Source organism: Acomys russatus, chromosome 1 (genome assembly GCF_903995435.1).
Source record: "Acomys russatus chromosome 1, mAcoRus1.1, whole genome shotgun sequence".
In the NCBI taxonomy this organism is placed as follows: Eukaryota; Metazoa; Chordata; class Mammalia; order Rodentia; family Muridae; genus Acomys; species Acomys russatus.
This window is the reverse complement of record NC_067137.1, coordinates 106,898,778-106,912,157: the sequence shown is the minus strand read 5'-3', so window position 1 is coordinate 106,912,157 and position 13,380 is coordinate 106,898,778. Positions and strand designations below refer to the sequence as shown.

General features: G+C 41.2%; 1 pseudogene; it reads left to right on the top strand.

Annotated features, from left to right (window-relative positions):
• The first annotated feature begins 298 nt into the window (after positions 1-298).
• Positions 299-680, top strand: LOC127192903 (prefoldin subunit 6-like; annotated as a pseudogene).
• The last annotated feature ends 12,700 nt before the right edge of the window (positions 681-13,380 follow it).

Genomic DNA, 13,380 nt, shown 5'->3' with positions numbered 1-13,380 from the left:
TTCCCCACTTTTTCCTTTAACCGAATTAATGTCTCTGGTTTTAAGTTGAGGTCTTTAATCCACTTGGACTTGAGTTTTGTGCATGGTGACAAATAAGGGTCTAATTGCATTTTTCTACATGTAGACATCCAGTTAGGCCAGCACCATTTGTTGAAGATGCGAGTGGCTATTCTGGACGAGGAAAGGCTGTGGTGCCTCAAAGATCTGCCATAGGGAGTGCTGTCCTTCCGAGGGGCCCTTCCAGAGCTTGAGGCCTTGCGGTCCCGCCCCCCCGCCCAGTTAGGCTTTCACCTTCAGCATGGATGAGCTAATCTAAAAGAAGCTGCAGGGAGAAGTGGAGAAATACCAACAGCTGCAGAAGGACTTGAGTACATGCATGTTGGGAAGGCAGAAGCTTGAGGCACAGCTGACAGAAAATAGTATCGTGAAGGAGGAGCTGGCCTTGCTGGATGGCTCCAACTTGGTCTTTAAGCTTCTAGGACCCGTGCTTGTCAAGCAGGAGCTGGGGGAGGCTCGGGCCACAGTGGGGAAGAGGCTCGACTATATCACAGCGGAGATCAAGCCCTATGAATCGCAGCTTCAGGGACCTAGAGCGGCAGTCAGAGCAGAGGGAAACCCTTGCTCAGCTGCAGCAGGAGTTCCAGAGGGCCCAGGCAGCAAAGGCTCCTGGGAAGACCTGACCTCATGGAAGAGGGTTGGGGAACCCTGAGCCAATAAAACATGAGTGGAAAAAAAAAAAAAAAAAAAAAAAAAAAGAAAAAAAGAATTACCGTTGCTTCTGAGTTCAGGTCTCTCCCCAATACCTCAAGACAGAAGATCAGATTAAAGGAGTTTATGATGTGTAGGAGACTAGGAAATGACCCAGAGGAGGAAAGACAGGAAGTGTGAGAGAGTGAGTATTGGTCTGAGAACTGAGATTGAGGACCAAAGATTTCAAAGAGGGCACGGGAGATCATGCTTCAGCCACAAGTGCGAAAGAATCGGTGTGTGATAAGCAGGTCCGTCCCTATTTCTTTTCCTTAGTGCATAAATATGTGTATCTTAGCTACTGGGGTGTGATGCCATTTAATGGCCATTGATTTAGGGAGCATAGTATATTCTAGAAGATGATACTCATTCCCACAGAGTGTCATCATCAATCTGGTACTTCAGCTGTGCATGCAAAAGGCTGTCCATTACTCGAGTGGCATGGTCTATGGTGAGACCAGTGGATTTTAGCTCAGGTACTCTATTTTCTGCTGTGTAGTTGTATCCTTGGTTTGAAGAGAGACTATTTCCCTAATAAAACACACAAAGTGCTGTTTTCTATTCTTACATAGTATAAGTGGCTGTGGGATGAGGAATCAGCTGCTTGGTGGCTCTTGGTGTGAACAAAAATGGTAGTGTTGAGTATGGCAGAGGGAGGTGGCACAAGAAGGCAGCTGGTGGATGCTATAGTGAGAAGCTTCTAGAATAACGGATCCAGAGGAAGAATAGTATTTGTAAGAGAATAAATTCTTACACCAGGAATCCTATTAAAATAATTCTCACACCCAGCACTTGGGCCAAAGATTTAAGAGAGGGAAGGGGAGAGGGTGGGTGGGTGGGAGAGAATTCTGTAGTAGAAAGTGATCTTCTGGCATAATCATCATTTAATTTAATAAATGATTCCTTCTGTGTTCTCAGTTCTTAGTAAAGGCACTAATCCCATTCATGAAGGTTTTGTCCTTACAATCTAATTATTCCCTTCTGGAACATTCTTCATTAGCCAAGCTAACTTCTATCTGCTTTTCAAGTTTTAGATTAAGTGCTACCTGCTTTAGGAAGTATTTCTTGACTTCTCAAGTTCAAACAAAGGATCTGTATGCTCCTAAAATATCCTCAAACATATCACATTTGTTATTTATCTGTGTTTCCTACTGGGCAAAAGCCCTATTAGTACTGGAAGCACATCTGTCTACAATAGGAAGGAGCAATAGCGAGGGATGAATAACAGGGTACAGGTGATCTTAAGGGGAAAATGAAAAGGCAACAGGGCTTAAATTAAGGAGAGAAGGAGATAAATTTTTAAAAAAAGAGGACAGAAGAGGGTAAAAAAAAGTAAGGAAGTCTAAGAATGTTATAAGAAATCATACTACTATCTACATAAAAATAGCGATTGTATATTTATATTATTAATTGTATCTTTATATTATAATGAAATACATAAATATATAATATAGATAATATATAATATATAACATTAAAATAATATAATATATAATAGGTATATATATATCAATTTTCCCATCTGCGTTGACAATGGCCTCTCCAAGAAGCACTTACTATCTAACAAAATCTCCAACACTAAGTATAAACAGCCCTTTCTTGAATTGTTGGTCAGAGTTGTCCAAGAAACTCCCCAAACATTATAGGCTGTTGTTTTTGTCATTGCTTGCTTTGCAGACCAGAGAGGAGGAGTATAAGTATTGCTGAGACAGCATACACTTCAGACACATGCCCTACAGGAACTGAGGATATAATTTTAATGTGGAGGAAGAGGAACATGAAGTGCAATCATGGTAGGGCACTGTCACACATCTATGGCATCTTTGCTGATGTTATGACTCTGCCTCTGTTTATGAGAGTCCTTTATCATGAACTAGGTCACCCTAGTACTATTCTCAGCATTTTACATGCCCTGTGTTGACCTAGGGTGGCAACCATGTCCTCTGATGATCAAGGAGAAGACTATGGTCTAGAAAGTTCTTGTCAGACAAGCTGTTGATGATAACCATCACAAAGGCACCAGGGACAGCCTTTGTATATTTCTGCCTCTGCTGCCTGTAAACAAGGTCTGTGAGTTAAGATACCGTCTTTCTGGAACTCCTGAGGAAAGCAGACATGACGAAACTCTGCCAGGGCAGTGCAGGACTACAAGTATAAAGTTCTGAGTCAACACACTAGGGCAGTTAGAAACCACACACTGGATGGACAATCTAACCCCAGGGAAATAAAAGGTGGTTGGGTCAATGATTATTTCCTCATTGATTTTCTAGAGAACCCAAGAGCAACCTCCATCCTGCCAAACCCTTTTCAGAAAACATTTTATCTTGCAGACTCACTTCTCAACAAGACAGCCCTGCTCTGAGCAGATGCCGGATTTGATTTTGGTAATGGAAAGCATGAAACTCTGCAGGATGTGGGCGTGCCTGCCTGCCTGTGTGTGCTCCTAGTTTTACAACAGTTGTAACATTTTGGAGAGCCTAAATCAAAGCAAGGGCCTGCGGCTCAAAACATTTCCCTTGTGCAACAGGCTTTAACCACCACAGTGAGAGACGACCATTTGTTGAAGATTGAGCTAAGGCGTACACACCTACAACTCATCACACAGCTACAGAACAAGCATCCCTGCTGATTAATCTATGGCTTCCCACACCAGCTTATCCCTTCATCTCATTAAACTGCAAAGGCTGCTGACACCCATGTGAACGAAGCTCCACCCCCAGGTTCACAGTTTTCCTACCATTGTTCATCTCGTCCATCCTGATGCAGACCACACTCTCCACAACAATGGATACTGCTCCTTTTTTATTCCTGTTGTAAATTTAGTGCCTAGTAAAATGACTGTTATTGCTAGATAAATATGTGTTCAGTGATATTGTTTAGTAAAAAACAAAACAGGGCCTGGAGAGAGGACTCTGTTGGTAAAGTGACTGCTGACAAGCTTATGGACCTGCATTTTGCACTCCCAGCACTCATATAAAAAGCCATTCATGTGGTGTGTGTTTATACTCCCGTTGATAGGAAAGATGAGACAACCAGATCCCTGCAGCTCACTGCCCAGCCAATCTAGCCAAACACACAAGCTCCACGTTGAAGGAGGGACTATGTTTAAGAAAATGTAGTGAGTGAGTGAGGAAGAGACTGTGGAAATAGCTGGCCTCTCTGTGTGTGCATATCACACATGCATGCACACCCATGCCGACTGCACACATGCACATGAACAGGCACACACACAAACACACACACACACACTGTGTGTGTGTGTATATATATATATATATATATATATATATATATATATACGCAAACAAATAAATGGAACAGTTTTCCATTAATTATTGACCTCAGACAAACTGATCGACTGTAAGTCCTCAAGTTCCAGGCAAAGTGTCTTTTATTAGCATTTTCCAAAAACTTGGTTTTGAAAGCAATCATAAAACAACATAAAGTCTAAAACAGCATTTTCTTCTAATACAGACTGAACATAAATATGTAATAGCCACTTCTAGATTCTGCATAAATATTTTATCAACTGTTCACATTGAAGAATATGAAGTTAACTTGAACTGGCTGGTTCAGATTGATGCCGTTAGTGACTTGCAAATAATGCATTTGCTGACTAAATAATGCAATTAACCTTTCTGTTACATGGAATAGCTGTTCCTTGGCAGCAGGCTAGATCCTTTCCTAGGGAAGATTAATTTGTTTGTGGTCATCTCTGAGTATCTTCAAAGCCTAGTTGTCCTGTGTTGACATTTCGAAAGAAAACAGACTTGGATTCGGATCCAAAGCAAAGACAGCTCTCCTGGAATGAGTCACCTGGCTTTGCAAAGTTGTGTGGTGGAGGTGATCAGCTGTCAGAAGAGCAGATATAAAAAGTTATTACATGAAATGCACGTCCCTTGATGCCCATAATGCCACATCGATGACTCATTTCGTTGGGCCTCAAAGTGTCTCTTTGTCTTTTGAGTATGTCTTTGCAAATGGGGGGAGGGGCGCTCACCTGAAGTCACTTAGTGACCGGATCTTTCAGAACCAGGCTAAAGTAAATTAGTAAAGCAAGAGCATGTATGATGACAGAGTTGGGGGCCTGTGACCTGTGCTGTCTGATTTCTTGCAGGTGGAAGCTTTATGCCTTTTGTTTAGAAGGACGACCATCCAGATAAATGGTGGGTGGAAGTGAGTAAAGGGAAAGGAATTGGGAGGATGGGGTGGGAGAGGTGGTATTTGAAACTAATTATATATTAGCCAAATATAACACCCACTGTGGATGTCTGGGAATGGGGTTAGAGTCTTGATGGAAATCATGTGGGAGAAATAACTAAAGCCCCGGAGCCACACCCTGGCTCCTAAATCTCCATTTAAATCCACCATGGCTCAGGGAGACTTTGGCCCCAGTGTAGTTCAAACAACTGCTCCTCAAAAGTAAAGTGATAATCCTAGTTCCCATGAGGCTCATTCTTCTGGTGAGAGTCATGACACAGACCAAGTAGTAAGAAGGGGCCTGGTTGATAAGGTGACATCTGGGAACCATCTGAAATAAGTGAGAGAATGGGTCACAAGTCTGTCAGGCAGATAGAGCTCAACCAGTGAGGTATGGACCAGGCCATCCAGATTTTAAAGAATGTAATGAAGAGTGGACAGAGATGAGAATCAAGGAAGAAGAGAAGGACAGACACTGGACACACAGAAACACCTAAAAAGGTTTGGATGGGAACACAACAGAAGCATCAAGAAGAGTGAAAAAAAGGGGGGGGGGCTCTAAGGACAGAGACCAAGGGATTCAAGGACTCAGATTAAAAATTACAAAAACAAAACAAAAAAAACCCAAACCTCTTATTAATGTAAATTGGACATTTTCATATGAAGATTAAATTTATGACTAAAAAATGATTCCAATTTATAAACAAAAGAATCCAGAGATTCCTCTGGCTGACGCTATGAGGATAACAGAAGCAAAATCAGAAGTAGGAAGATGGTGAGCGGTAGTCAGAGTTTGGGCATAGCATGATGCAAATGAACCAAAAAGTTCTGCTGCAGAGGCTGTAGGGCATTAGGAAAGGGGACAGTTAAGTCTGATGGATGTTGGTGCTTAAGGGATTAAAATGAGCCACTTGTATTGAGCTGGCTTGAGTGTAAAGAGAATCAGTGGTTTCATATTTTAGAATGCCAATTTTGAAATAACTACTAGACATCTAAGTGAGGATGTCAAGAAGGTATTTGGCTAGGCAAGCCTGACGTTAACAGAGATGTCTGGCTTAGGAGCAGAAATTAGGGCTCCGTCTGTACAGGAATTTGTAAAAAAAAAAAAAAAATCTATGAACTCTGACAAAATTTAGAGAATAAATTTGGTTTGCAAAGTACAAATATGAAGGACGAGGTCTGGAGTACGCCAACATTTTAAAGGTCACTTTATGGTAAGAAGGGCACAAAACTAAAAAAAAAAAAAAAAAGGAATCTGCAGAAGACCAGAGAATAAACTATCACATGATAAGAAGAATATAGTTTGCCAAATGATGCTGATGTGATGAATAAGACGGAAGAAATAATTGGCCATCTGGATTTGATAATGTGAAAAGTCATTGGTGATCTTGATACAAGCTGCTTCGGTGAAACAAGGAAGAAAGTCTGCATGGGGTGGGCTAAAGAAAGAACAAGATTAAGGAAGAAAGATAAAGGAATATAAATAGTTGTTTTCAGGAACATCCCTAAAAAATAAATCTAGCAACTGGGATGGAAGTTGGAGGGTAATGTGTCCTCAAAAAAATTTTTTTTTACTTCTTATTTTTTAGTCAGGACATGTTGCAAGATGTTCTGCGCAACGATGAGAAAGCTCCTAGAATAAAGAGAAGTTATGATGTAGGCGACAGAGGACAGGGCAACTGGAGCAAGAGCCTTAAGTAGATGTGAGGAAATGGTGCCCAGTGCACATACGGAGGTTTTGGCTTTAGAAAAGGACACAGACAATTCACCCAGGAGGGAAGGCAAATAGCACAGGAACAGATGCAGGTGGGCAGCACAGGACGTAGGGAAAGCTAATGGGAATTCTCCCTGGATTGTGTCTAGTTTCTAATTGGAGTGGAATTTAAACTCAGCACAGAGTAAAAAGGAGGAGGTGGGGGGAAGAGGGAGGAACTGGATACGCCTGGAGAGAAGAGAAAGGGCGAAATATCCGCGTGAGAGACGAGATGAATGGATGCACTACGAAACTGCAGTGTGGCTGCTGAGGTTGCACTATGATCTTATTTTGTATCAGCAGTCTTCAATTGGAAGTGGAGCACCCCCCCCAGGAGGCTGCAAGTTTGAGAGGAAGCCGAATTGGATGAAAGCAGAGCTGGAGTTTCAGCAGGGGAGTACAACAGGGAGGCACAGGAGAGGAGAGAAAAGAAAGGAGGAAGGAGTAGAAGAAGAGCGACTAAGATTGTGTTTATTAAAAAATCACAAGGGACATCAACCTAAGCTGGCCAACAGGGATGCTACCACGGACGCTGTAGAGATCCTGGGTTCTGTGTACTAACCCTTGTGTTTATTGAAAAGCTTGGCAACTTCTGAAAAAAAACAAAACAGACTTCACTACTTTTTAATATGATATATTAGAGTAGGCAAAACTGGTGTTAAAAATCTTAAATTTCTGACAAGAAGTCATTATGAGAAGATCTGGACCTATAGGAATTCTTCCCGCTGTGGTCATTTAAAGGCTCGGGTAATGATGGTGCAAACTCCAGCATCCATCATCTAGAGGATTCAAATGGTTAATAAGTGATGCTCGTAATTATATTATTGGGCTGTCATGATGGTATTTTCCACATGCCATTGTCCACATGGAATAACTCAAACAGGGTAAATATTCAGCCATCTGGATTTGGTAGCATGAAGATCATTTGTGAGCTGGGTATGAGCTGTTTCAGTGAAATCATGAGGATAAAAACATGTTGAGGTGGACTCAAGAAAGAATAAGATTAAAGGAAAGAAGTGAAGCGCCTTTGTGACTCTTTGTCTGGGGCTAGATTACACCTCTTAAAGTAAGTGCATGTTTTCAGTGGAGGGAATGATAGTCTCAATGCCAGTCATTCTAGGGCAGGGACAAATAACAGTCTTCACTTCCAGGAACGGGGCAGACTGTCTCCTCTTAGTGACACAAAAAGGTAGGGAGAGGGAATAGTAACAAGGATTATTTGGCTGAATGTGATTTGAGGTGGTTTTTTTTTCCCTCCTAAAGTACAGTAGGAGCTTGTATTTGTTACTTTTCTGTTGCTCTGATAAAACGTCATAACCAAGGAGGCTTACAGAAGAGTTTATTTTGGCTCAAGGTGCCAGAGGGATGAGTCTGTCATGGCGTGGAGGCCGAGCAGCAAGGGAAAGAAGGTAGGGCATCCTGAGCAGGAAGCTGAGAGATCACACATCTAATAGCAAGCAAGAAGCAGGAACTGAAGTGGAGACCATGAAGCAATGTTGCTTACTGTCTGTGGCTCGTGCTAAGCCAAGTATCTTATACAATCCAAGCCTCCTACATCAATTAGAAATCAAGAAAAGGCCCAACAAATATTGCCAGATAGGCTGATCAAATGGATGAAATTTCTCAAGTGAGGTTCTATCTTTTCAGGTTTAAGTTTCTGTCAACTTGACAGCAGAATCTAGTTATGAAATATGAACATCTAGAATTATGGCAAACTCATACACACACACACACACATACACACACATATATATACACACACACATAATTTACTTGTCTCTTTTGGTCATAGGAAGCATCCTCAAATGATTTATTTTGGCATGACACTTTAGTTATGACAAAACAGTCTAGAATCATCTCATGTGTTTCTTGTCCTTGTACAAAAATTAGTCACATCTCTGAGATTGCTTAATTTCATGCAGTATTCTGAGTATTAGAGATGTTTGTCAATGGTTTTATGTTTGGAGTTCCAAAAATTTCAGAGAACATAAGGAAAACCAACAGAGACCTATCTCTATATGTAGATTATGATCTTGAAATGAGGGCTACTTGAATATCCACAAACACATGCATATGTATACGTAGATAGAATGTGAATGCTAAACACATCTAGTTTAACTTTAAGGCAGCTGTTTCACTTAACCTTCTCTAGACTTATTGCTTCTTTCTTCTTCCATACTAAAGATTATGGTTCTCAATATGGTGGTGAGTTATAGAATAAGTCTTGGCTACTTACTGCTTTATTCTCTGTTACATAAGTAGTGGTTGCCTCACATGTGATTTCCCACATCAGAATGCTGAGAAAAATTTTTAAATCTTTGTATCTGTCCACTTGTTCTCACCCTATCTGTGGTGGTTTTGGTAGGAAGGTCTCTCGCGGTCTCGGATGTTTGGATACTTGGTACCCAGTCAGTGATGTTGTTTGCATAGGTTTAGAAAGTATGGCCCATTACAATGGTGGTAGGGGCAGGCTTTGAGAGTTTCAAGACTCCCCCATTTGTACTTCATTCTTTCCTTTGTATTTGTGTTTCAAGATGTGAGCCCTCAGTTTCTGCTCATGAGTCATGTCTGACACCTCTGACTCTCTCTGCTCCACCATCATGGACTCCTAACACCCCTAGAACCATGAACCCAAATAAATTTTTTTTTCCTATAAGTTGCCTTGGTCTTAGTCTTTTATCACTACAGTAGAAAGGCAACTAACATACCATCTTTTGTCAGAATTATATTAACAGAGCACACAATGATTATGTGTTATGTTTATTATAAACTTGATAAATTGACCCTAAAATTCTACTGAAAGCCAAGAGCCAAGAATAACAGAAGCAATTTTCATGAAGGAAAGCTAATAAGACTCAAGGGGGAACCTTCCTTACACTTTGTAAATTTATCATAATGTTGTACAGTAATAAACACTGTGCTGATGGTACAAGAGTGAAAACTAGCTGGGTGTGGCTAAGTGAGAAAGCCCTCTCTTGGCATGTACAAGGCCCTACAGAGAAGAATTGAGAAATATGAAAATAACATTGTTGCACAGCAAAAGGAAAATAGCTATTAGCTGAATAGTATCCCATATTTTCTTTCTATAAGAAAAAAATTTTCATTATTGCGTTACTCATCAAAATTAATCTCGGATTGTGGCTTAAGTGGTCATCTTTAACTAAATGAATTGGCATAGTTAATTGTCTACATGATAAATTATAATTGAGGATAAACAGATCAAGGGAAAGAGGATTCCACATTGTATAGCAAGCATTTTCTTTGATGTAGAAAGACAAAGTAAGGTGCAGGGTAAAGGAAAGAACAGGCCCATGCTTAGGTGGGGGAGAAGTGAAGGAAATACCAGAATTTTTAGGAGAGCTTTGGTTAAATTATATACATCCTGGATCTGCCAATTATCTAACTCAGCCACTGAACAAAACAAGGTGAGCTCTTAATAATCTAACCTTGTATTAGCTTACTATTTGTTTTGCTTGTTTGTTGGTTTTGTTTTGTTGACACAGGGTTTCTCTTGTAGTCCTGGCTATCCTGGATTCATTTTGTAGACCAGGCTGACCTCAAACTCACAGCGATCCACCTGCCTCTGCTTCCCGAGTGCTGGGATTAAAGACGTGCGCCACCATGCCCGGCTAGCTTGCTATTTGTAAGATAGGGTTCTCTGATCATTATTCGGAATTGTGAGGAAAATTCTGACATTCTGACATTTATGAAAAATAAAATCTTCACAAACTCCAGGGGGGAAAGTGTTTTCCTTATTGTATGCTTTCGAGTGATCCATGGTTCCCAAGATTTAGAGCTGAGAAGGAAATCTGTTGCCAAAACACCAAGTCAGGGGCATCTGGCGAGGTGCTAGAGAAAGTGAGCAGGTGTGAAGGAGCATAGCCTGGGCTGTCATAAACTGAGTGCATGGGCATCAGAACTGGACGGCGAAATCAAGGACCCACACTCCACAATCCTGAGACCCTGGACCCTACAGTTTTTCCCAGCAGTGTGCAACTCTATGGCTTTATGTGTGATCTCTGGAGAATGGGAAGGCGCCGTCAAGATTTCCAGGGTGAGAAAACTTTCTTATATGAAGCTATGCACTTTCCCTCTAACTAGCTCACTAAGAACTGTGGCAACAGAAATCCTGGATTCTAAGAAGGGCTCCTTTTGCGGGTTCTAACTTTTGTAAAAAATTTTTTTCTAGTGACATGGTTTACATTTATGATTGTGCACTTAGCCAGATATACAGCCATTTAGTCTAGATAGGGTCTTCAGGAGAACGGAACCCTCACTTAGTAGAGAAGAGAATTTGATCAAGATCACATAGAGGGTGATATCTCTGGAACTGGAACCCAAGCTATTCTGCAGTTGTACCCACCACACACTTTCACTTCAAGAAAGGAAAGCCAAAGCTTAACACTGAGCACCCTCCCTTCTAACTTCCTGCTGTGGAATGCCAAAGGCTTGTCAGTTTGCTTCCAGTTGACAGAGTCACATGACTGTACCACAGGACAAGCACAGCAGCATGGGTCCTTAATCTACATCCTCCCTCCTATCCTCGTGAATGCTATCCCAACTCTCAACAGGGATGTTAGTCTCCAGAGAGGAAGTGCACTCTGGAAAAGCTAGTTAACAATGATCCCGGGAAAAATACCCACAAATTGTATGATGCCTTTGGGCACCTGTGAAAAGTTGATTTTAATTAATTAATTAATTTTATTATTTTCGTGTGTGTGTGTGTGTGTGTGTGTGTGTGTGTGTACCTGCTGTAGATATCGGAGTGATGTCAGGAATTACCCTCATTTGTTTTTCTGAGAACATTATCTAATGAAACAATAACGCCTACAGCTCATTGTTATGACTAGTCTCACTAGGCAGCTTGCTCTGTGGGAACCTCTGTCTCCATCTTCTGAGGCTGAAATTACAGGCGGACCACTCTGCCCACCTAAAATTTACCTAGCTAGTGGGGATTTGAATTGTGCTCCTCATAGATGCTGGACACGTTCTTAACCACTGGGCCACCACAGGCTCAAATTTATCTTTTAAGAAGAACTCTTTCTAGGAAGGGTATACAAAACAAAAAGATTTATTTTGTCTTTAACTTTTAAAATAGAGGAAATTAAAAGGTTCGTATACGTTTGTGTATTTTGGTTATTTCTTGCAAAAGTTCCAAGTGTCATCTCATTGTCATAACATACATCTGTAGTAATGTGTCCAAAAGTGAGTCTCTGGGACTCTGGATCTTTGGTGTATTGAGGGTGGCCATTCGGAGAATTTCAATACATGTGTTAAATGCTTTGGCAGTGCTCTTGTTTACACTGTTCCCAAGTTTCTCCTCCCGTGAGGCCTGAGTTAACACTTTTCTAGCAACATGTTAGGGCTCGCATTCAACAGAACATCCTTTGGCAGTCCTAATTGTAATAACTCTCCAAAACTTAGTTTGTGGAGGGGCATTTTACATCACCATGCCTATCTGTGGAACCTCCAAAATGTGGGTCTTGCTGTGGGTCCGTGACTAAAGTGACCTGTCTTGGCATCCATGATAGTGCCTTCCACAGTCCCCCCCTTCAGAGTGTCTCCGGTTCTCTGCATCAGTATTAGCTGTTGCCATGGGTGAGTCATGTATCCATAGAGGCATCCCTGTTGTTCCTGGTCCTGATCCCAGAACTCTCACACACTCCAGGGAGAAGTCTCTGAAACTCTGAGTAGCAGCAATGCTTTCCTCAAGCCCTAGGAGCTCAGGACTTGAGGGTTTTGGGAGATTTGCAGCCATGTTGCTTTGCTCTTTAATTCCTATTGTTTCTGCTCTTTGCCACTCATGTCAAGCTGTTTCCTTTCTTTATCTTATGTCTGTAATACATGCATGCTCTTGGGAAGACTTACCTTTTATCTTAAGCAGCCTATTAAAGTATTTCATACAAATTAGTAGAATATACTTCTAAAAGTAATTTCCACTGCAATTTCCCATACTATTGGTATTAAACATACACACACAGATAGGCACACACATGCACAAACACATATGCAAACACACACACACACACACACACACACACTGAAAGAGTGCCCATAAGGGTCATGCTCACTGAATGTAAATTCTTTTTCCCCTTTCTCTGTTGGTTCTGGAAGCGTACAATCACCTCTGGATGCACCGCACAACCTTGTGAGGAATTCATAAAATACAGACCATCTTTGAAAAAGTCTGATTTAAGTTGACAAGCCCAGGTATCAATTTATAAGTATCTGGTTAATTCACTTGTGCACATCAGACTATAGAATCACTTATTTAAAACACAGGGTCAAGGAACATGGAAAATGTCATCTGTTATGAAGTCACAAAGTAAAACACTTAAATACTCCACCAGGAAGAGCATACCTTATCATCTGCAGCAGCTAGTCATCGGGTCACTTACCACTCTTCAAATACATTTTCCCTCCACACATTCAGAGGAGTGTGACAACACAGTAAATTTTGCTCACAATCATTGAAATCCCAGCCTAGGTAAGTGCCAAAATAGATGTAGGACATGCAGTCACTTTGCTGATGGATGTCAGCAGTAGGATGCTATGCTTAGAAATTTATTTCCAGAGGTCGATATTTGTGCTGGCTAGTTTTATGTCAACTTGACACAGGTAGAGTTATCTGAAAGGAGGACCCTCAATTGAAAAATATGCCTCTGTAAGATCTGTCTGTA